General features: G+C 45.3%; 1 protein-coding gene across 3 annotated transcripts in view; it reads left to right on the plus strand.

Moving 5' to 3' along the window:
* The window catches only part of TBL1X (transducin beta like 1 X-linked), a 244,451-nt gene that overhangs the window by 134,849 nt on the left and 84,144 nt on the right, over positions 1-25,458 (plus strand). For 2 of the 3 annotated variants that reach the window (XM_065915107.1, XM_065915108.1), the window contains exon 3: positions 3,414-3,555. The exons of the other annotated variant lie outside the window; for it this stretch is intronic. The gene's annotated coding sequence lies outside the window, so the exon portion shown is untranslated. The remainder of the gene's footprint in view (positions 1-3,413; positions 3,556-25,458) is intronic. 3 annotated transcript variants of the gene reach the window in all.

Below are 25,458 nucleotides of genomic sequence, written 5' to 3' on the forward strand. Positions count from 1 at the left end.
GAGTCCCCAGTGGAGTGGCTGGTCAGCTCTCCCACCTCCTCCTTAAATGCAGGTAAATAAATCTTTAGTGACTGCCTGAATTATTGCTGCCCCTGCACATGCACCTTCTGCCCCAAGACATTTAGGAAAGGTTGCCCTTGCCTTTTCTAAATAATGAATTGCCCTCTTATTATTTTTTATTGTCTTCTAGGCAAAGTTAATGGGGGGGAAAAATGAATGAGAATTTCCCCCCGACCACCCCCCAGCTCTTTCTGACAGTTTCAAAGATGATAACATCTTTATTGCATTTCAGTTTCAGTGATAGCATCATTCATTCATTCAGCAGATAACCTCCCTGTGCCAGTGAGGCTATAAAAGTGCACAGGTAAAGTGTAAGCTCAAATGACCTCTTCACAGTAATTTAAAGGCACGTCAGATAGAAGAAAGGGCTTCCCTGGTGGCTGAGACTGCAAAGGACCTGCCTGTCAGTGCAGAAGACCCAGGTTCAATCCCTGGGTCAGGAAGATTTCCCCCTGGAGAAGGGCATGGCAACCCACTGCAGTATCGTTGCCTGGAGAATCCCAGGGACAGAGGAGCCTGGTGGGCTACAGTCCACGGGGTCGCAGAGAGTCAGACAGGACTGAGCATAGACATAAGAAATGAACCCGGTGGGTAGCGAATCGCGTTTTGTGAATTCTGCACTTGCAGCTTGACTGAATGAACATTTTGGAGGCTCTTCAGAGTCAACATTGTCTTGTTCACGTTTTCTAGAAAGGTAACTGCCGTGCAGAGAGAAGGGGCTTTCCCACATAGGGAACCAGACCTGGCCCTAGGTGGACGCCAAAGGGTCTGACCCCCAGGCCGGCTGTGTCTGCGGCCTTCATGCATAGAAGCCTTTGCACGTGGAAAGGCTGCATGGGAAGCCCTTGCCTTGCCCAGAATGCTTCTGGTCTCTCTGGCACGAGGTTGGAGATGTTGCCACCTTCACAGCTAGTGGCCATCACGCCGTGATCCAGGGCTTCGCCAGTATCCTTCCCCCCACCCCACCCCCAACTTCAGTTTTTCTCCCATAGACGCTCATCTTCCCTGCCTTTTCAAGTTCAGCTAAGGCAGATAGCCAAAATTCCTAAGGGAGGAAAGGTGGAAAATCAAATAGAAGTGAAAGAAAATGGCATTTTGAAGGATGGAAATGCATCTTGATAGGATCATATGTGTGTGTGTGTGCACGCGTGTGTTTATTCCAGGGTTCCCAACACCGATGATTGCTGATGCATCCAAAGATTTGGAGTGAGGCTCGCTCATAACTGAAAGAATTATTGGTGGTTTTCCCGCAGTAACAGCTGTTGACCCAGATGGGGGTGGGTTTGGGAACCTGTGTGTATGTGCAGATTTGCTACCCAGAGACACGGACCTTTATGTAGGTGGCAAGTATGACCACTCCTGCACAGATTTCTTAACCATCATGGTTGAGCCATCTTTGCTGGAAGAATGAGACCCCTCTCTGGGCTTTTTGTCGTAAAGCAGCCATTAAAAAGAACGCATGGAATCAGTTCTAATGAGGTGGATGAAACTGGGGCCTATTATACAGAGTGAAGTAGCTCAGAAAGAAAAACACCAATACAGTATACTCATGCATGTATATGGAATTTAGAAAGATGGTAACGATGCCCCTATATGCAAGACAGCAAAAGAGACACAGATGTAAAGAACAGACTTTTAGACTCTGTGGGAGAAGACGAGGGTGGGATGATTTGAGAGAATAGCATTGAAACATGTATATTATCATATGTGAAAGAGACAGCCAGTCCAGGTTCAATGCATGAGACAGGGTGCTCGAGGCTGGTGCCCTGGGATGACCCAGAGGGATGGGATGGGGAGGGAGGTGGTGGGGGGATCAGGATGGGGACACATGTACACCCATGGCTGATCCATGTCAATGTATGGCAAAACCCACCACAGTATTGTAAAATCATTAGCCTCCAGTTACAATAAATAAAGTAATTTTTAAAAAATGAAATACATGATTTTAAAAAATCATGATTTTAAAAAATTTCAGCCACTGTATATCACATTATTTTTCACATTTAACATTTTCTCGACCCGTGTCCTTTTTCTGTCTGGGAATTCCATCCCCGGCATCACTCTGAACTCAGTTGTCCTGGCTCCATCTTTCCTTTGGGCCGGGGCAGCGGCTCAGACTTCTCCTTGGTTGTGGTGGCTCTGTTTTGAGGGATACTGGCCACAACTTTCGTAGAACGTATCTCACTTTGGGCTTGGCAGGTCTGTGACATGTGATGAGGCTGGGTGGGTCAGGAAGATCCCGTGGAGAAGGAAATGGCAACCCACTCCTGACTTCTTTGTTTGTTTTACCTTTTGGGGGTTGCACCAGGCAATGAGTGGGAATCTTACTTCCTCCACCAAGGATCGAACCTGTGCGCCGCCTGTGTGGGAAGCATGGAGTCTTACCGATCCAGTCCCCCACTGCGGTAATCTTGCCTGCAAAATCCCATGGACAGACGGAGCCTGGCAGGCTCTCTAGTCCACAGGGTCGGGAAAGAGTCGGACACGACTTAGCATCTAAACAGCAGCAACTTTAAGCGCAGATTTCTTCACTCGTTGCTCGATAGAAGGTAATACAGCCTCATCTCGGAATATGGGTCCAGTAATCCTAGTTTGGGGTGGTCTATCTGTAATAAACTGTACTCGTGATGCACCCTCTGCTGTTTTCAGAGTTGAGTCCTGTAAAGCGCATTGGTTCCTGAAGGAAACCGTTTCTGCGCGGAATCCATCTTCATGTTTACTGCCTTTTCCCAGATCTCTTCACTCTTGTCCACCCCGCCGGCGTTTTCATGATATGTTTTTTTCTTTATTTTGGACCGAGCTCTGTACCATGAACACAGCACGTGTGATCTGAGTTTCCCTGACAGGAGATCAAACCCGATACATCCCCTGCGGTGGACGCTCAGAGTCTTAACCACTGGGCCTTCCAGAACTCTTTCATGGTACATTTTTGTCTGTCCCACGTGTCTGTTAGTCTGTAACAAAGCATGCAAAGTAGTTTTGGTAGGGGGAAAAAAGACTGTCTTCCTAGCTGATGAGCTCATGTAATACTTCGTTACATTTCCTCGGTGGAGTAAGATGCCCCATCACATAAGCGGATTTGGGGCCCCATCGACACTGGGGTTTGATGGCTCCAGGGTACCTGGCTCAGGTGGAAAGGCCCCCCGGGGGGGTCCACTGGGAAAGAAGGATTCGCTGGCCCACGGATTTCCAGGGCCTGTGGGTGTCAGCGCGTCTACGGAATCAGCAGCCTTGGTGATTTCTGCGAGAAGGTCTCGCCTTTCAGCGAGAGGCCTTGTTAAGAGACCTTCTCCTCCACGTTATTTTTAGAAGCAGCAAATATCAACCGTAAATATTTAATGTTGTGTTTATAGACTCTGGCATCATAAAACTTCACAAGGTGACTCAGAGGAGGCTGATCACTGTGAACCCCCGAGGAGGAGGAATCTCGCCCCCACCCGGCACACCGCACCGTGTGAGGAACATCGTTGACGTTCTTAGGAAAGAGGTGAACAGGTACATCGCTGTCTTAATTCATCTTCTTCATCCTCGGCAGATGAGGAATTTAGTCATGACTCCTCGCTGGCCAGGATTCTCGATCCCTTTTTTTCCTGATTTTTAAAAGCAACGTGCTGCATAGCATGCATGAGCAATTTGGGGGGGGAGAAAAAGAGAGAATGGAATCTGGAAACAAAATCAACACCTCTGAGCCCACCCACGCTTGTTCCCCCATCAGCCTGTTGCTACCTGTTCTCCCAGCTGCCTGTCTTCCTGTGCCTGAAATGTCAGGAAGGTTCAGCTTTGTAACCCGGCTCTCACCTTAACGGAGTGAGCGTTTGATCATCGCTGACGTTCATTGCAAACATTTTTCAGGCGTCTATCCCGTCAAGCGCGTGTGCTGCCATTGATTTAACGTGTGTGGCCGGAGCTTCAGGTTGCTCCAATTTTTTTTTTTTTTTGCTTTAGGAGAGATGGCTGGGAATGGAGCTGAAGGGCTCTTGAGACCGATTACCCAAGGTGCTTTCCTTGAAAGGTTGTGCCAATTTTGCCCTGTTGCGGGGGAGCCCGGGGTGGGGTGGGCTGGGGTGGGGGCGGGGTCCTGCCTCTCAGACAGCTCAGGACATTGTGTTCAACTGTGGGTTTTTTTTTGGTTTTGTTTTTGCATTTCTTTGATTTTTTAAAAAAATGAGGTGGAATATCTCATCCTGTTTGCCAGTCATTTGCATTTCTTTCTTTCTTTTTTTATTTTTATTTTTTTCTGTGACTTGAACATAAGTTGCTCTGCAAGCAGTGGCTTGGGTTCTGCTTGGGGTTCCACGTCTCTGGGCTCCACTTGAATGCCGGCTGTTAATAAAGACTGCACTGTCTTTATTAACTATGTGGGCGGTTTCTGGTGTTTGCCGGGAAGTTGAGTCTCCCGACCGGAGCCAGACTGTGTGAGTCTGCACATCGGGGCTGCGTCTCAAACAGGAGTTGAGTCCAGAAAGCAGGAAGGCGGGTCAGCGCCTGCTCTTATTATTATTACTGAGCGTATACCAGAATGCGTTCTTTGCTCATTAACTCTTTGACCCCTTTCCTTAAAGCTGGGGGGGGCGGGAGGAGGTGTGTGCGCTCTTGTCTGCTCATGGATGAGGATTGATGCCTTTGAATATCACTCCTCTACGTGGATTCAGCTCATCTCCCATTTCCTAGTGTGTTTATCAGAAGACGGTGTTTTTACACAGTGACATCTGGAGGAAAAGCGCAGATTCTTAAGTTAGCCAGGAAAAGATCTTGAAATATTTATAATTATCGACTGGCTGGCTTGCAGTTTGTTTCTACTTGTCACTAGCCCAAGTTTGTTTCCCAGGGGTGTGTGTCTGTGTGTGGATGAGTGTGTACAGGTGACAGAGGCTTTGTTGTGCAGATGAATTGATTGAATGTCTCTGCTGTGTCTCTGAAGCGTGGTGCTGTTCATGGCACACTAGGATCAAGGGGGGGACTGTTTGTTTTCTGCGTTGCTCTGAAGTCATCAGTGAGATGTCTCTGCGTTTGCTGTTACTTCTGTCTCCTTTCGCTGTTGTATAACGTCACACATTTGGAAAGCTTTGCAAAGATCTATTTCAGTTTCTCCTTTTAGAGCGTTTAAGTATTTCTTTTTTTTTTTTTTCATTCTCCAAAGAATGGTTTCCAAACCTGGAAAGGAAAGGAATGAGAGGCGAGGAAAAAGATGATACAGCAGTGATCAATAAAAGGACTCCCCTGACGGTCTGGGTGGTTAAGACTTGGCCCTTCCACGACAGGGGTTGCTGGTTTGATCCCTGGTCAGGGTATTAAAATCCTGCACGCCTCTTGATGTGACCGCAAAAAAAAAAATTCATCAATAGATTATTAAAAACAAATGCTGTAATGATTTTGGGGTACGGTTCTTGTCAGCTTATAGCTTAACGGCTTTCGCTTCTCAATGATGTGTGAATGTTTTTGCTCTAAATTATGTTCAATAGGTGTGAGTCTAGGCATGAATCATTTCCTGCCAGATTTCAATCGATGAGGTAATGCGTGGAGAAATGGCCTTCTTTCTGTAACGACATGCATCTTCTCAGGTCTCAGGGCTCTTTTTCCCCTCAGTATGTTACTGCTACACACTAGGAGTTTCCTTGTTTCTGCATTCGCACAGAAGTGAGGAATGCCAGGTTCCCTCCCAGCCTGTGGCTCGAGGTCAGAGATGCTCAGTTTGAACTCCGTTTCCCAGGATGTGTGGGTAACATGGTACCAGCTCCACCTGTGGGCAAACGGAAGCCATATTCCCTCCACCCAAATAATAAAAGGAGAAAGCTCTCCTGTGCTATCCCACCATTTATGCAAAAATGAATTCCTTCTTAACACCATGCTGAGCTTGCCTGGTGGCTCAGCGGTAAAGGATCAAGGTGCCAGTGCAGGAGACTCAGCTTCGATCCCTGGGTCGGGAAGCTACCCCTGGAGGAAGAAGTGGCAATCCACTCCAGTATTCTTTGCTGGAGAATCCCTTGAACAGAGGGGTCTGGTGGGCTACAGTCTGTGAGGTTGCAAAAGATTGGAACATGACTCAGTAGGCTCAGGGGCTAAACAACAGCTCAGTGGCTAGGCAACTCAACCAACCCGTCTCTGGATGGTAGGTTTTTTTTTTTTTTTTGTAGTTCAAAGTAGAACTCAAAGTGACAATAAAATGCCTCTTGCAAAAAGAGTGTTCAGTTTGCCGTCATTGATGAGATGCACACACCTCCATGTGCTGGGTGCCCAAGCATCTCTAGCTGTTGGTTCTCCAGCGCTTTGAGTGGGCGAGGCGTAATTAAATTTTAAAAGTGATAGTCGACAGTACAAGGGGCAGGAAGTGTTGTCTAAAAGGAGGTTTAATACAACAATGACAGCAAGAGAAACTGTGTGTAGTCCTGGCTAAGATATCTGTTCAGCGGCACCCCATCTTAAAAACAGAATGTGTGCAAGCTCAGTCGTGTCTGACTCTTTGCGACCCTTTGGACGGTAGCCCACCAGGCTCCTCTGCCCATGGGATCCTCCAGGCAAGAATCTGGAGTGGGTTGCCGTTTTCTCGTCCTGATCCAGGAGGTTGAACCCACTGAATCCGCGTCTCCTGTGTCTCCTGCATTTGCAGGCGGATTCTTTACCCGCTGAGCCATCAGGGAAGCCCATCTTAAACACGGTCGCACGGAAATTTGAGCTGTGCTGTTGACTGTGGTACAGAGTCCACTGTAGCATCATCACCCTTGGTCTCCCGTGGCAACCTGCTAGGAAGAGGGATGCAGCTCTGGTGACGTCACCCCCAGGTTATAGATGAGACAGCCTCAGCCAGACGGGGTCCACACCCAGGTGCTCTGCAGTGGACCCTGGGGTTCACAGCTCACCTTGCTGTCTGCTGGGCCAGGTGTGCTGAAATCGAGAGGTATACTAATACACACTCAGAGGTCAGTGTTTGCCCGCAACGCGAGCAACCTGCTGAGGACCGTGGCTTTTTCGAGACCCACAACCCTTTCAGGTGTCTTACTAGAACTTGTGATAAGTCCCTATATTAAAAATATCCTCAAACAGAAAATTGCTTTTTTTTTTCCCCTAGGGAAAACTGGTCTGCATTTAGAACAATTTGTGATTATTAATCTGTCTTGAATTGGTCAAGGAGTTAAAAAAATGATGCTATGGGCATACAATTAAAATTTTGCAGTGGACGCGAAGCTTGAAAAAATACTGCGGTTTCATCTTGCTGACTATTAGCAACACATTTTAGAGCCTGCAGGTACCGTAGAAAGTGTCTGGGTTTTTGCACTCTCCAGTAGAAATTGAATGCAAACCATAAGTTTAATTTAAGCTTTTCGAGTAGCCACAGTAGAGAAGTAAAAAGAAATCATAAATTATTTTTGCATTATGTATCTAAATATGTGCTACGTTAATATTATTTGCAACGGAAAAGAAAAAATCAGTCTCTCAGTCATGCCCCAACTCTTTGGGACACTGTGGACTGTAGCCTGCCAGACTTCTCTGTCCATGGGATTGTCCAGGCAAGAATACTGCAGTGGGTTGCCATTCCCTTCTGCAGGGGATCTTTCCAGACCAGGGATTGAACCCGGGTCTCCTGCATTGCAGGTAAATCTAACTGAGCCACCAGGAATGCCCATTATTTGCAACATATGTGTTAATACATAGTAATTCAGTAATCTGATCAACTCACTCTCCAAAATAGTATCATTTCAATAAGTGATTCATGTTTAAAAAGATTATTCAAGACATATTTTATGTTCCTTTCCTTTCTATACTAAGTCTGCAAAATCCAGAGTGGAATTCAAACCTGTTGCCCTTCTCACTTTGAACTCATTGCCTTGGTCAGTCCAGTCCGAGATCCCAAATTCCAGTGTCTATGTAGAAATATGAAAATAAATTTGCGTCATGAAAGATAATTTTGTAGCAGGAAGTTACACTATTTTGAGAAGGGGATAGTTTAAAAGTTGGGCAGTTTGTTTGGTCTTCTTTTTAATCTATTTGGAATTGGTCAGGGGAAAAAAAGAAAATGTTGCGGGTGCATAATTTAAGAATTTGCATGTGGACCAGTTACAGAGGAATCGTGTGGCCTGGAACGTTCCCAAGTCTTTCCATCCTGCAGACCACAGTCATCGAATTTTAGCTGCTGCAGGCTTCTTAGCAGCCCTGATGACCCGCATCATCCAGTATAGGGGCCACAAGCCTTGTAGACCCAAGGAGAACCCTCAAACATGGCTAGGGTTACTGAGGATCAGATTTAGAGATTTTATTTCCTTATTGATTTAAATTTCAGTGCTGGGTTCAGCTGTTCCATAGGGTTTCTGTTGGGAATCACATGGGTATGTGTATCTCTGTTTTCAATGTATGGAATACATCTTCTGAACTATAATAGTAGTGGTCTATTTGCTTTGAAAATTCCGTTTCCTAATTAAGACGTGGCACAAGTGGAAAATACACTGGCTTTGGGAATTTTGGAGATTTTGTAGGTAAAAGGAATCAATAATCGAAGATCTCAGTAACTTTAAAAAAAAAACAATATGAAGTACAGTTGAAATGATGCTATTTGGGAAAGACTGGGTTAAGTTTAAATACGTCGTGAGAATTACTTTGCATTTAAACATTTTTTAATTAGATGTAAACTTGTCTCGTGTTTCTGTTGGACTATCCACATCACATTTCTGTTGGACCATCCACATCTCCATCAGAGCTCTCACGCCACAAACGGAAGAAGCCATGCTTGAGATCACAGGCGGTGGGTTGGTTGTGACATCCCCGTCTGAACACGGGCCCTGCTTTCACTGTTGGCCTTTGTAAAGCGTTCTGTACGCCCAGGTGGGTCAGCATGAGGATTTGTTTGGCTCGCTGTGGGCCGTGTTCATCATGCATGGCCGCCTCACCTTACCTTTGCCAGATGTATGGGTTACTGGCCACAAAAGGCAGTGCTGACATGGAAGGGAACGAGGTCCTTGGTCTATGCTGTTTTTCTGACCCCTTAGCATCCCCCGAGAGATAAAGGTGGTTGGTTCTTCCCACTGTGCACTTAAGAAAAAGGGTCCCATAGGTTGAATTGGACTTCCCAGGTGGCGCTAGTGGTACAGAACCCCCCTGCCAATGCAGGAGACATAAAAGACTCAAGTTCGATCCCTGGGTTGGGAAGATCCCCTGGAGGAGGGCATGGCAACCCACTCCAGTATGCTTGCCTGGAGAATCCCATGTACAGAGGAGCCTGGCGGGCTGCAGTCCATGGGGTCGCAAAGAGTCAGACACGACTGAAGTGACTTAGCACTCATGCACAGGTTCAATAGTCTGACCATGACGTGGCACCAGTGATAAAAAAAAAACCCACCTTCCATTGCAGGAGATGCAGGAGACGCCTGTTCGATCCCTGGCTCGGGAAGATCCCCCGGAGAAGGAACTGGCAGCCTGCTCCAGTGTTCTTGCATTCTTGGAGAACCCCACAGACAGAGGAGCCTGGCAGACTATGGTTCAGGGGTCCCCAGGAGTCTCACACACTCATGAGCGCACGCTTCGAAACTCACACAGGTTCAGAGCCAGAAAGTGATAAGCTCAGGGCTGCCTCTCACTGATGCCTCCTCTGATGAAAGGGATTTCCTTCAGGCTTTGTTTATGTGGTAAAACACCCTAGGGTGCCCGTGAATTAACATTGGTTCCAAAACACACTGTGAAGTCTTAGGTTTCTGATCAGGAAATCATCAGTAGCTGTAGTTTTTTATTTCTTCACTTCCTCTTCCCTGTTGATGAATGTCTCTGTGTTATAAGAGGCCAGAAAGCAGCTTCTAACCTTTCTATAAGGTAATTTGACAGAGTCTTTTAAGTCAGCTGAGATGTAATTTTCTGTAGCTCTGGAAGTGGGGTGATGGACCGCTTGTTCCGTAAAGCACTGCTTCACAGTAGGAGCCCCAAGGTTCTGTCCTCCTCTGTGTCTGAGATGGCTGCCCCAGCTCCTGCCCTCACATCATATCCCTGAGTAGGAGTGAGGGGGCGGATTTCATGGCCTTTAAGAGCACAGACTAGAGATTTCATATTTGACTTCCGCTCGTAGCCGTTGGCCAGAACTGGGTTACGGGGAAAGCTTGTCCTTCTGAGAGGGCTGTGACCGTGTGCCCACACAGAATCTGGGTGTCCTGTTCTCAAAGGGTGAGGGGTGGAAGTGGATAATGGTAGTCTAGCAGACTCTTAGCCTCCACCCTGTCCTTACTCTAGTGGGAACAAGGCGTTGCCAAGACAACCACGTGTTCAAGGCAGAATTCTGGACTGTGGGACAAGGATGGGTATTGCTCCTGCAAAGAGCTTCTGGGTTCCGTTTTCTGCTCAGCTGTGAGTGTTTCCTGTCTTGCCTACCACTTACTCAGCCAGGTGGCCAGGAACCTCTTTCTTTGTGCACCAAGTGGGAATATGATCTCCCATGAATTGCATGAGGTGGTTACATGAAGTAATACAGATGAAAGGGCACGCCTTTGTTGCCTTCCTCGTGCCTCGGTCAGAGATAGTCTGGTGTGCTGTTGGGAGTTACCCTTTTACGCAAAGCCTGGGTGGTCTGTAGCACAGGCTTCTTGTACAGGATGGGGCTGAGTCGTGTGTCTCCACCGTCCTTCCGCACCACGTAGCACGTTGCACGATATATGCAAGTGAAGTTCTTGATGAACTTGTGTGGTCTTCGGTCATTTCATTCACTCCGTCTCTCAGGTTGAACGCATTCACCTAACCAGTAAATAAATGTTTCTAGAGCACCTACCACCTGTCTCAGGAATTCTTCTAAATGCAGAGAATATAACAATGAAAAAATTAGACAGAACACTTACATCCTGGTGGATAAAAGTATGTGTTGGGTATGACACATTGGGTGTTGTTATTTTGTCGTGTCTGACTCTTTTTTGCGACCCCATGGATTGCAGCCCACCAGGCTCCTCTGTCCGGGTGATTTCCCAGGCAAGAATACTGCAGTGGATTGCCATTTCCTTCTCCAGAGGGATCTTCCCAATCCAGGGATTGAACCCGCGTCTCCTGCCTTGGCTCCCACTGAGCCAGCTGGGAAGCCCGCGTTGGGTGTTGTGGTGTCAAACGTGTGTGTGTGTGTGAAATCACTTTGATGTTTGCAGCATCCGTTGCGCTTCCTAATTTTTAAATATTGGCAGTATTTACTAGAGAGTAGGTTCTAACAATCATACACATATCCCCACCCAGTGAAAAGAAATAGAGTAGAAATGTTGAGTATTCACTAAATATTTTTAAATGTAAATATGGTGTGTTTGGATTATTTGTTCATAATGTTTCAGCCATGTAAATAGAAAATTAAAGTTCATTTAACTTCTCTCTATGTTTTCAACAAATATGTAAGCTATCATCTCCCTTTATATTAATGTAATAGTACTTGAGAAAAAAAACAAAACCGCAGCACTCTTGAGTACTTTTGCCAATTGGAAAGATTGTAAGGAAAAATTGATTCCTCCTGGGTTTATTTATTTATTTTTTTTTAGAAATTAGCACACATAATGATTTTCTCTGAGCGTGATCTCCTTTCAGCTACTGAGAAATTTTTAGTCATGTGGGCTGAATGGAGTGGATAGTGGTTTAGAGGAGAATTGAACTGATTAATGAGAGAAGCCCCTGATTTTGTTTTAATCACATACTCTGACGCAGTCAGGAAAATTGACACTGTATTTTCCTACAGTGGTCGTGCTGTTAAAATGTATGCCGATGAACACGTTTGTGTATTACTGGGCCTTTCAGGCTGATTTGCTTTCCAGGGCGCTTGGTAAATCATTATGATTATTTTTATCCAGGGTATCAGTTCTCAACGCTCTTCTTGACCTGACACCGTGAATTTTCCGTCGCGTGAAAATCGTATTGTTGAACGGAGGCTCGTGCCCTGTAGAAATTAAGAAGAGATAAATGCAGAAACCTCGCTAGATGAGGTGCCCCCCACTGTGTGTGATGATGGACTTCCTTGCGTTTAGGGCGGACTTTTACCTCCCTCGTGTGGACAGAGGAGCAGACCCAGTTATCACGAGTGCTTAAATGTGGACTTCATCTGTGGGAGCCCGTTTTGACTCATTGAGCCATTAAAATCCAGTAGGAATAATGCGATCGGGCCGTGGGGGCTGGTGCGGGGAGACAGCACAGACAGCTACAAGACACCGTGTTCTTTTTTTATTATTTGACTCACTTGGGACTGAATAGGCTGGATTTGTGATGGCTGGGAGGTCCAGCTTTTCGTGATGGACACTCTGATCACACAGCGCTCCTGATGGCTGGTCTGCGGCATTTGAAATAAATGCCTTGTGAGTTCTTAGCCCGTCGATGTCCGAATGACCACTGTGGTCTTCCTTTTCTTGCCTGCCCGCTCCGTCCTTTCCACAAAGCCTTGCCCTGATCGTAGACCTGGGTTCTCTGGTCAAAACAGGACCACACATAGAATGTCTTCTCCCTGGAGCAGAAGGTCAGCTTCATTGCCTTCTAGAAGCTTCAGAGCATCCTTCAGTTTTGGCCTGCTGTGGTTTTTTTTTTTTTTTTCCTATCTCAATGAAGCTGATGCTCTAGATGTTTGCAGTAAAAGATGATGCGTTGATGGTGGGATTTTCTGACCTAGATTTCGTCAAGTTGAGTGGCATCATCTCCAGTGTTTTTAAGTCTGTTCAGTTTGGGGAGAAGGTAGAAGTCCCCCATCAAGAACTTGTGGAGACTGAAAGAGAGTTATCTTTGTGAGGTAGTAGCTTTGGAAGAGAGGTACGTTGACCTCCGTGGTGGTCCAGTGGCTGAGACTCACAGCTCCCAATGCAGGGGGACCCGGGTTCGATCCCTGGGGAGGGAGCTAGGTACCACATGCAGCCAGTGAATTCAGGTTCCACAACGAAAGGTCTCGTGAGCTGCAGCAAAAGACCCCATGTGCCCTGAGGCCTGGCGCAAGCAAATAAAGAATAAGAATAAATATTAAATAATAAGACAGAAGGGTCAAAGGTGTCTGGATTGCCAGTCCATGACGACTCATTCCCAGCAGCTGTCCCATTGTGACATGAAGAGTCTCTGAATGCTGGAAAGACAGAAGCAAGACTGAGTTCCTACAAAAATGAAAGTGTCTTACGGACAATTTAGGAAAAACGCGGGGTCAGGGGGGAGAGATACAACTTGTATGTAACGTGGAAACTGGCTCCAGGAAGAAGAGATAAATTCCCCAGGTACATAAGGGGATAGAATGGGTTTCTGAACCTTGGCGCTTTTGACATTTGGTGTTGGAGAAGACTCTTGAGAGTCCCTTGGACTGCAAGGAGATGCAACCAGTCCATCCTAAAGGAGATCAGTCCTGGGTTCTTTGGAAAGACTGATGTTGAAGCTGAAACTCCAGTACTTTGACCACCTCATGCGAAGAGCTGACTCAGTGGAAAAGACCCTGATGCTGGGAAAGATTGAGGGCAGGAGGAGAAGGGGACGACATGACAGAGGGTGAGATGGTTGGATGGCATCACTGACTCAATGGACATGGGTTTGGGTAAACTCTGGGAGTTGGTGATGGACAGGGAGGCCTAGCGTGCTGCAGTTCATGGAGTCGCGAAGAGTCAGACACGACTGAGCGACTGAACTGAACTGAATGTTGGGGGAAGCCTCTCGGGAGTCTTCTCCAACACCCCAGTTCGCAGGCATCCGTTCTTTGGCACTCTGCCTTGGTTATGGTCCAGCTCTTGGACACGACTGGGCAACTGAACAGAACTGTTCTCTGCATTGCGGGGTGTTGAACAGCATCCTGGGTCTCTATGCAGTAGCGTAGAGTAACTCTCCCCCAACAGTTGAAGTAACCAAACATGTCTGCACATATTGGCGGATGTCCCCCTACTCTGGGTTCTTGGCAAAAATCACTCCCAGCAAGAACTGCTGCAATAGATAGTAGGATCTTAGCTCTTGCATTCTGGGGAGGCTTCTGAAACGAAAGAAACCATCAGAGCATACTAATGTTGGTTCTTTTTCATGTTTTTTTTAATGTTTTCGGGTTAATCCCTTGCAGTCTTTTTTTTTTATTGTAAATATATTTTACAAGGAGGCTATGTTACATCGGCTAGTACTTTAATTTGAATAGTAGTTGCAAAGTCATTCTGTGTGTATTGAGTGAATTAGAGGTGGATTAGTTACATCATAGGGACTTAAATCTTGAGGATAAATTCAAATCCCTATGTCAAACACAACTGATAGTTTTAAATGAAAAACCTATTATGAATATATTTGAACAGACATAATCTTACAATAAATCATACACTTTTAAGGTGACAAGTCAAAATGGAGAGTGAAGTAAGTCAGAAGGAGAAAAACAAATAGTGTATACTTGGCTTCCGTCGTGGGTCAGTTGGTAAAGAATCCACCTGCAATGTGGGAGACCTGGATTCGATCCCTGGGTTGGGAAGATCCCCTGGAGAAGGGAATGGCAACCCACTCCAGTGTTCTTGCCTGGAGAATCCCATGGACAGAGGAGCCTGGCGGGCTACAGTCCATGGGGTCACAAAGAGCTGGACATGACTGAGTGACACACAGCAGATATATATGGAATCTACAGAGATGTTACTGATGAAGTGATTTGCAGGGTAGCAGTGGCAACACAGACATAGAGTAACATGATGAACTAGGTTCTTTCATGGCAATGCCCACGAGCGCACCCTGGAGCCCAAGCAAGCAACCAGCAAACCATTCCTCTTCAGGCCCAGAAGGCTTTGACTTAACCATCTCCTGGGGAGATAAATTTAAGCCAGTGAAGGCAGAAGTAGAGATACGGTGAGGGTTTAGATTAAAAGGATCAGCAGGATGCATCCTTTTTTAAAAATTTATCGTATTTCACGGTTATATATCTCACTTCACAGATAGCTGCTTTCCAAAAAAACTGTCATACATGATTTTGTATAAGCTAATGCGTTCAACAAAGTGCAGAACGTACTCATTTCAATATGAATTTAGTTCCAATTCCATTGTGTATCCTATCTAATATTAAGAAACCAGTTGTGGAAAAGTGAAACTGTTAATCACTCAGTCGCGTCCGACTCTTTGCGACCCCATGGACTGTAGCCCACTAGGCTGCTCTGTCCATGGGATTCTCCAGGCAAGAATACTGGAGTGGGTTGCCATGCCCTTTTCCGGGGGATCTTACAGACCCAGGGATCGAACCCGGATCTCTCACATTGCAAGCGGATTCTTTACCATCTGAGCTGCCAGGGGAGCCCAAGAAGCTACCTGTAGAAATTTATCTGTTTTATATGGTCAGCATTCAGACACTGCTATCTTGTGAAGGAGTACTAGGGGTGTCTGGAATATTGTAGTGATTTTGCTGCATTAATTTCATATTATAAAGTTCTGGCCATTTAACTCTGGGCTTTCTCAGGACTCCAGAAAGTGTGAGTAAATCTCTGTTAACTGTCATAACCTCCCAGCACTTGGAAGCACAAATGAGTTCTTGATTTGTGCACATTCAGTTCAGTTCAGTCGCTCAGTTGTGTCTGACTCTTTGTGACCCTGTGGACTGCAGCACACCAGACTTGCCTGTCCATCACCAACTCCCGGAGCTTGCTGAGACTTGTGTCCCTCGAGTCTGTGATGCCATCCAACTATCTCATCCTCTGTCGTCCCCTTCTCCTCCCTCCTTCAATCTTTCCCAGCATCAGGGTCTTTTCCAGTGAGTTGGCTCTTCGAATCAGGTGGCGAAAGTTTTGGAGTTTCAGCTTCAACATCAGTCCTTCCAATGAACACTCAGGGCTGATGTCCTTTAGGATGGACTGGTCGGATCTCCTTGCAGTCCAAGGGACTGTCAAGAGTCTTCTCCAACACCACAGTTTAAAAGCATCAGTTCTTTGGTGCTCAGTCACGTCCAACTCTTTGCAGCCTTGTGGACTGAAGCCCACCAGGCTACTCTGTCCATGGGATTCTCCAGGCCAGAATACTGGAGTGGGTTGCCATACCCTCCTCCAGGGGATCTTCCCCACTCAGGGATCGAACCCATGTCTCCTGCAGTGGCAGGCAGATTCTTTACCACTGAGGCAGCTGGGAAGCCCCAAGCTTGCAGATCAGACTTTAGTGAACCAGCCATCGGGAGAGTTTTTGACAGAAAATGTATTAATTCATTTTATTCTTATTAACTCTTTTCTTTTAAATAAGGGAAATAGCTTCCACCAAGAATTATGCTTAAATCCGCCACCCCCACCCCCAATTTTTCCCCTCACTTTGCAGATTTCATCTTAGGTGGGATGAAATGATCCACCTAGATTATTTAGCTGCTGTTTTTTTCCTGGATTCTAGAGTTTTTACTAACAACCACAAGTACGATCCTGAGAATTACGTTACAGCATCATGTGTTCGTTTTCTTTGAATGACTTTTATGATGAACCTTGATTTAGCAAGAACATCAGTCACATTTCCCAACCACAAAGATGAATACAAATTCAGTTAGCCGAGATGTGTCATTCTGCTTCCGTGAAGATAAACTCTCCAACGACAGAAACTGGCTTAAGAATTTCTAGGTTTGACCAACGTTCAGAAATCCCAGAAGTTACCCAGATTTTGAGACTGTTTTCTAGGGAATGCCTCTGCTGTGCTGGGAAGTATCTTAAAATGTCATCTGTGACTTTGAAGATAACTGAGGGTGGCTTCTTTTCACAGTGAAGGATTTGGCTCTGGCTTATGGAAAAAGCAGATACTCTTGACTTTTCTCCAGAGTAGACTGAGCAATGCACATTTTAACTGTCACACACATTTTGATCTAACTAGCCAATGGGTCTTTGGAAGAAGTACATTTGCGCTGAAGGTTCATTTCCTTTGAGATCTCTTTTGTTACGGTAAAGTATGTACGTTATATAAAAGTTACCCTTTTCAACCACTTTTAAGTACACAGTATACTGGGCTGTGTTGCATTGAGTACATTCACCATCCACCTGCAGAACTTTTCCATCTTCCCAGATTTAAACCCTTCAACTTAACTCTCCTCTCCTCTGCATTCGCCCCTCTCCCATGCTCCTGGCAAGACCATTCTACTTTCTGTCTCTATTTTTAATGACTCTAGATACTTTCCATAAGCGAGATCATACATTATTTCTCCTTTTGTGTCTCACTTATTTCAGTTAGCACAGTGTGTTCGGAGGGACATGGTAGTGACAACCCACTCCCAGTACTCTTGACTGGAAAATTCCATGAACATTGGAGCCTGGTGGGCTACAGTCCATCACTTCATTTCAGCCACTCAGTCCTGTCCAGCTTTCTGCGACCCCATGGACCACAGCAAGCCAGGCCTCCCTGTCCATCACCAACTCCCAGAGCTTGCTCAAACCCATGTCCATCGAGTCGGGGATGCCATCCAACCATCTCATCCTCTGTCGCCCACTTCTCCTCTGGCTTTCAGTCTTTCCCAGCACCAGGTTCTTTTCCAGTGAGTCGGTTCTTTGCATCAGAAGGCCAAAGTTTTGGAGCTTCAGCATCAGTCCTTCCAATGCATATTCAGGACTGATTTCCTTTAGGATGCAGTCCATGGTGTCTCGAAAAGAGTTGAACACACCTTAGCAACTGAACAATGTCTTCGAGGTTTGCACATGTTGTAGGATGTCTCAGAATTTCATTCTGTTTTTAAGCTGAATAGCATTGCACTGTATGCATAGACAACACTTGTTTTAATCCATTCATCCATCGGTGGACATGTGGGTTGTTTCTGTTATTTGGCAATTGTGAATATCGTTACTGAGAATATTGGGGTGCAGATATCTGTTCGGGTTCCTACTTTCTGTTCTTTTGGTTTTATAGCTAGAAGTGGAATTGCTGGATCATTTGATAACTGTGTGTTGAATGTTTTAAGGAATCATCATAATGCTTTTCTGGAGGTTCATTTTTCAGTAATTTTTGCAAGCTACGATAGCAATGGAATCTAACCATGCCTCATCTTATCTAAGACCGCTTTAGCAGAGTCGCCTGCAGGCCAAATTTAACCCTTTGTCTACTTTTGTACATTAAATATGCTAAGGATGGTTTTTACATTTTCTTTTTCTTTGCCAACCCAGTACTTACTAACCTAGACAGCATATTAAAAAGCAGAGACATCACTTTGCCAACAAAGGTCCGTCTCGTCAAGACTATGGTTTTTCCAGTAGTCATGTATGAATGTGAAAGTTGAACTATAAACAGAGCTGAGTGCCGAAGAACTGATGCTTTGAACTGTGGTGTTGGAGAAGACTCTTGAGAGTCCCTTGGACTGCAAGGAGATCCAGCCAGTTCATCCTAAAGGAAATCAGTCCTGAGTGTTCATTGAAAGGACTGACGCTGAAGCTGAAACTCCAATCCTTTGGCCACCTGATGCGAAGAACTGACTCATTTGAAAAGACCCTGATGCTGGGAAAGATTGAAGGCAGGAAGAGAAGGGGACGACAGAGGATGAGGTGGTTGGATAGCATCACTGACTCAGTGGACATGAGTTTGAGTAAACTTTGGGGGTTGGTGATGGACAGGGAGGCCTGGCGTGCTGCAATCCATGGGGTTGCAAAGAGTCGGACACGACTGAGTGACTGAACTGAACTTAAACTTATTCATTCATTTCATTTAGCTGCTCTGGGTCTTAGTTTTGGCAGAGGGAATAATTACTTGAGGTATGTAGGGTCTAGTTTACTTGACCAGGGATCGAACCGGGGACCCCGTGTTGGGAGCATGGAGTCTTACCCACCGAACCACCAGGTTTGATTTTTTTTTTTTTTCTTGACCACTTAAAAACATAAAAACCAGGGACTTCCCTGGTGGTCCAGTGGGTAAGACTCCACACTCCCAATGTAGGGGCTCTAGGTTCAGTCCTGCTCAGGGGATTGGATGCCACATGCTAAGAGTTTGCATACCGCAACTAGTCCCAGCCAAATAAATAAATTTAGAAATGAAGCCAACAAGAATGACAAGTTATCATACGTGAAAATTCTGTCAGTTTCATTATACATACTTAAGTTTCCTTGAAACACAGCTACACCCACTGATGTCTGTACTGTCTGTTTCTCCCTGCAGTGGTGAAATTGCATGGTTGCAGCTCTCTGTGGCTCATGGAGTGAAAAGTGTTTAGTCTCTGGCCCTTTAAGAACATATCTACCAGCCTCTAATCGAATTGAACAGGTTAAGATGCCAGTAGTGAGACGAGCATATTCACACATATTGAGCGCTTGGCCCGCGTACAGGGGCTTTTCCAGGGTCTCGGAGGGTACAAGTGTCTCCTTAATTAATCACGCTGTTCTGAACCCTTTTTCTGTCACTGTTTCACATTTAAGTCTCAAAAAAAAAAGCCCCAGGGACCTCTAAAACAACTCATGATTCTTTGAGGACAAATAACCCGTGACTTGCATCAGAGTTGGTCATAATTCTCACTGGGCAACTTGAACAACCTTTTGAACTCTGTCTTTACAAGCCCCTGGTTCTTTCTCTTCCCCGAATGCTTCCTTTGGTTTTACCTGAATCTGTGTCTGCTGGACTGCTGTTCTTAAGATCCCAAATAGAGATTTTTATTCTTTATGGGGGAGGGGGGAAGCCCCCAGGAGACTTCCTTCAGTAGGAGATTTGTTGTGTTTGATCATTCATATCCGACTGTCTGTGACCCCATGGACTGCAGAATGCCATGGTTCTTGTCCATCACCAACTCCCGGAGCCCACCCAAACTCATGTCCATCGAGTCAGTGATGCCATCCAACCATCTCATCCTCTGTCGTCCCCTTCTCCTCCTGCCTTCAGTCTTTCCCAGCATCAGGGTCTTTCCCCATGAGTCGGCTCTTCGCATCAGGTGGCCAAAGGATTGGAGCCTCAGCTTCAGCATCAGTCCTTCCAGTGAATATTCAGGGTTTAAGATTGACAGGTTTGATCTTGCAGTCCAAGGGACTCTCAAGAGTCTTCTCCAACACCACAGTTCAAAAGCATCAATTCTTAGACACTCAGCCTTCTTTATGGTCCAATTCTCACATCTATACGTAACTACTGAAAAACCATAGCTTTGACTATATTGACCTTTGCCAGCAGAAGATGCAGAATATAAAATCCCCAGTCAAATTTGAGGGTCACCCGTTTCAGACACGTTAACTCTTCTACTCCCACCTGCAGACTCTTTCCTTTTCCTTGTAAGGGGCCGTCTCTTCTCTACTTATTTGAATAAGTAAATCTCTGTATAATGGAGGAACCAAATTGAGAAAGATATCTCAAAAGTTCACTTTAGTTTTTTCTCATATACTTTTTGGAGGAACAAGGTTTCTGTCCTACCAAAAGACACTGTCTTTTATTTTTAATCTGTGATATTTCTGTAAAACCATGTAAATGTCATACTTGACACTGCAGGGCGTTTCAGCATTTTTTTTTTTTTTTTTTTTGCAGAGAGGTTTTCTGTGTGTGGGGGGCTGCGTGTGACTTGTGAAAAGTTCTGTTTGTACAACCAGATAATCTGACACAGCACCTGTTCCCTGTTCCCAGTGACGCCTTCCCATTACCATTTCAGGGTCACACTTTGTTATGTTTAGTGTGTTGTCAGAAATCACATCCCCAGAACATCTTAATATACCTTCCAAACTATAGTACAGACGTGCTAAATCACTTCAGTCGTGTCTGACTCTTCGAGACCCCAAGCACTGTAGCCCCCAAGGCTCCTCTGTCCATGGGATTTCCCAGGCAAGAATACTGGAGTGGGTTGTTGCTTCCTCCTCCAAGGGATCTTCATCTCTTATGTCTCCTTCATCAGCAGGGGAGTTCTTTACCGCTAGCGCCACCTGGGAAGCCCTATACTACACACTCCAGTATACTTAGGCATTTAACATATTGCATAATTCATGAAGGTGATCTTAGGACCCCAGAGAAATTTGAACAGGCTCAAAGGAAATCAGATTAAGCTTAAACTAAGAAATTCACTTAAATCCTATTTTTCCTTTATACTTGATTTTTATAGGACATGGAGCCTTTGTATTTTACTGTGTTTGAAATCTTTGGGCTGCCCTGGTGGCTCAGATGGTGAAGAATCGGCCTGCAATACAGGAGACCCAAGTTCCATCCCTCGATCAGGAAGATCCCCTGGAGAAGGGAATGGCCACACACTCCAGTATCCATGCCTGGAGAATCCCGTGGGCAGAGGAGCCTGCCGGGCTACAGTCCATGGTATCGCAAAGAGTCAGAGGCGACTGAGTGACTAACACTACACTTGAAATCATATTTGCACGAAGCCTGTTGCCTCCTAGGCTATTAAAGGGGATCAGTAAAAGAGAAAAGTAGGCAGATAAAGTCATTTGATGGATGTAGCATGAAGATACTGCTGTAGTCAAGAATTGTAGCATCTACACTCTGTCTAACCTGGTTGGTTTTTTCCCCTTCTTCCGACCCTGTTCTTTTTCTTTCTCAGACACATTTGCTCACTTAAAAATTCAGGTGTTTGAAAACCAAGCAGTTTCTGTTTAAGAAAAAACTAGAGATAACTGTGATTATGTTCCAGTTGAAACAAAAACATCATTCTCTTACTCTTTCACTTATGTGACTCTTTTAATCCCGTTAAAGAACCTTCTGACATTTATTCCTTTGTGGGAGTGACTGAAAATGTAGATTTATCTTGGCTTTTAGGTTTTTATATATATATATATAAAATAAAAACCAAGCTGATGAAATACATTATATATATATATTAATTATTTACATATCATTTATATATTATAATTTGTTTTTATATTCATATATTGTATATTTATTATTTATAATAATTTGTTTATATATTAATTTTATATGTGTTAATATATTCAGTCATCTTGCTTTTTATTTTTTCTTTAAAAATTGAAACATGATGAACAGACCAGAGGGGACACAGCAGCAGCGTTCCAGTGACCGCTCCACAGCTGTTAGCCTGCTGCGTTAACTATCGTTCTGTACAGGCCTACACGTCCGGCTTTATGTGTCTTTGAATCTGTGAATTTCGGCAGTGTCACTGTTAAACCCGCCACGCTCTTTTACTGGCCCAGAGAGGTTAAGTTCCTCACCAGGGGACACACAGCCCCGAGCGAAGGAATCTGGGGTTCAGCCAAGGTCACGCCAGGACCACACTGCTTCTCCGAGAGTCTGCCAGCTTGTGTCGGAAGGGAACCACTACCCTTTCCAAGCACTGAGCATAATTTCTGGGAAATTACGTGCTGGCATCTGGAGGAAAAGGAAGCTAGTTTAGACCGGGCATAAATAACAGCATGATTGAGACTTGCCACCCAATCAATACAAAGAGACAAGAGTTTGGCCTTCAACGCAAACATAAAGGCCTAGGAAAACCAGCGTGTGTGTGTGTGTGTTTTATTTTTTTAGTACCTCAAAAGTGCATCTAAAGATAGGCCAGTGGTACGGTGGAAGGGAGATGGGATATATAATGCCAGACCACCTGGGATGACTTCCAGGTTCTGACTCCTCAGTGATGGGCTCTCCCAAGTCTCTGAGATGGCAAAGGATGATGATGAAATCACTGCAGGGACTGCGTCCATGCAGACTTGAAGCATGAGGCACATGCCGTGTTGCTCTGTCCTACACGTGCATCTTTGATCCCTGATCATGCAAGGTGACATTCTCTCTATTTTACATGACTTCCGCGGCCCAAGCCCTCTCTGGAAAGCCAGCGGGGACCATCACACCCTGGGATGAATCTGGGAATTCTGATCGCCAGCCAAGCAGGGCTTGTTAAACCATGGATGTTCGTTAAGTTTTTTTTTTTTTCTGGCGTTAAATTATGTGTCATTTTTTCTGTCTCAAGAGTCAGTCGCCCTCGGAAACTGTAGGAAAGTACAAGTCGTTTTTTTGACGTTTGTGCTGCCAGTCCCTGCACTGCCTCCTGCTTCCATGAGGTGTGTTATTTTTTAGTACCCCACGCCATCAGTTTACAGAGGTGGTACCTGCCTCGAAGAATTTATGTCAGATTGCTTTAAAAGGGGGGCTTTACTAAACCGATAGATTTCTTGGTTTTGCCTCAAATGAATTGTCTCAAGTGTTGGTTTCTCCAAATAATTGCATACTTGCTGTTGTCCGTTGTTCAGTGGCTCAGCTGTGTCTGACTCTTTGCGACCCCATGGACGGCAGCATACCAGGCCTCCCTGTCCATCACCAGCTCCCGGAGCTTACTCAAACTCATGTCCATTGAGCCGGTGATGCCATCCAACCATCTCATTATCCGTCGTCCCCTTCTCCTCCTGCCTTCAGTCTTTCCCAGCATCAGGATGTTTTCCAGTGAGTCAGCTCTTCACATCAGGTGGCCAGAGTATCGGAACTTCAGCATCAGTTTTTCTTATGAATATTCAGGACTGATCTCCTTTAGGATGGACTGGTTGGATCTCCTTGCAGTCCAAGGGACTCTCCAGAGTCTTCTCCAGCACCACAGTTCATTAATTCTTTGGCGCTCAGCCTTCTTTATGGTCTGACTCTCACATCCATACATGACAACTGGAAAAACCACAGCCTTGACTATATGGACCTTTGTCAACAACATGATGTCCCTGCTTTTGAATCCACTGTCTAGGTTGGTCATAGCTTTTCCTCCAAGGAGCAAGCGTCTTTTAATTTCATGGCGGCAGTCACCGTCCCCAGTGATTTTGGAGCCCATATTAGAAATTGCCCTTTGCACGTGAGGACAAACTTGTGTCATGGAAGCTAGGAAGAAACAAACTGTCAAACTGTTGAGTCATCTTATCTGCGACAGACCAATCCACGTGTTCTCTTGGTCCCTGGCTTTTGAGGACTGACCGACTGGCACCCACACATGAGTCTGTTCTGGTTAGCAGTATCAGGTGGGAGGAAAGGGCAGTGAAGAGTCAAAATTCTCACAGAGGTGGGCAGGGACTTCCTTGGAGATCCAGTGACTAAGACTTTGCCTTCCAATGTAGGAGGCGCAGGTTCGATCCCTGGTCGGGGAAGCTTAAGATCCCACAGGCCTAAAAACCCAAACGTAAAGCAGAAACAATACTGTAACCAAAAAAAGACTTTTTGAAAAAACGGTGGGTGACAGTTTTGTTTTTTTTTTTGTTTTTTTTTCTTTTTGTTTTGCTGCACCACAATGGCTTATGGGGTGTTAATTACCCGACCAGGAATCAAACCCAGGCCCTTGACACTGAAAGCACAAGAGTCCAGGGAATTCCCAGCTTTCCTTTTCTGGTTTGGAGAAGTCATATTCAGTAGCTGTAGTTGCATGAAATGAGGCCTGATGGAAGAATGCACATTGTACATATTTAGCTATGGTTGTAGAGTCATCAGTGTGTGTGTACATGTATATATATATATGTATATATGTGAATACATGTGTATATATGTATACCTATGTCTGTGTGTATTTTGGCTTCACCTCTAGGCATTCAGTATCTTAGTCCCCCAATTAGGGCTCAAACTCATGCCCCTTGCAGTGAAAGTGCAGTGTCTTAACCGCTAGACCCCCCCAGGGAAGTCCTCAGTCATTCCATTAGTAATAATTGGTGCTTGTGATTTCACAAGGCTCCAGTACCAGTGATGGAACAAGAGAAGCGTTAGCATCTTGAAGGCAGATGAACTCAGAGAGTAAGAATTTTATTTTATTTTTTTTGACATCTTTATTTTTTTTTCCATTTTTTTTTTTATTAGTTGGAGGTTAGTTACTTTACAATATTGTAGTGGTTTTTCCCATGCACTGACATGAATTTTAATGACAAATAGGGTGTGTTTGATCTCCAAAGAACTGCATTCCATGAATCAGGAAGGAACCGCCTTTTCCGCACTTCCGTTTTCCTCAGCCAGCTGCACACGCTGCTGCTTTCTTGGTTGGGGTGAGGGTGCTCTTGGTCATCCTGCTCATCTATAAATAAATGATTGCTATAAATAAGACATTCGCTGTTGATCTAAGTTTGACGCCCTGGGAGAGACGTGCACGTGAACGGAATGCAAAGCCCCAGGATGACTCACTCCCGTTCTGGCTTTGATCTTCTACGTGTCGAGGCTAACTAAGAAGAAATCTGAAGTCAGTCGGGTGGAAAAAAAAAATCACACAAAATCCAAAACTGGATATAGCGCAGTTGCTTGTAGATACAGTGCAAATGAGGGCTTCCCTGGTGACTCAGATGGTAAAGGATCTGCCTGCAGTGCGGGAGACCCCGGTTCGATCCCCGAGTCATGTAGATCCCTTGGAGAAGAGAATGGCTACCCACTCCAGTATTCTTGCCTGGAGCATCCCATGGATAGAGGAGCCTGGTGGGCTACAGTCCATGGGGTCGCAGAGATTTGGAAATGACTAAGCGACTAATACACCTATATACATAGTGTAAATGACTTAATATATTTCAGACCAGCTCAGGAGTGTGAGATTAAATTGCCAACATCTGTTGGGTCATCGAAAAAGCAAGAGAATTCCAGAAAGACGTCTACTTTTGTTTCATTGACCACACTGAAGCCTTTGACTGTGTGGAT

Source organism: Muntiacus reevesi, chromosome X (genome assembly GCF_963930625.1).
Source record: "Muntiacus reevesi chromosome X, mMunRee1.1, whole genome shotgun sequence".
NCBI lineage: Eukaryota > Metazoa > Chordata > Mammalia > Artiodactyla > Cervidae > Muntiacus > Muntiacus reevesi.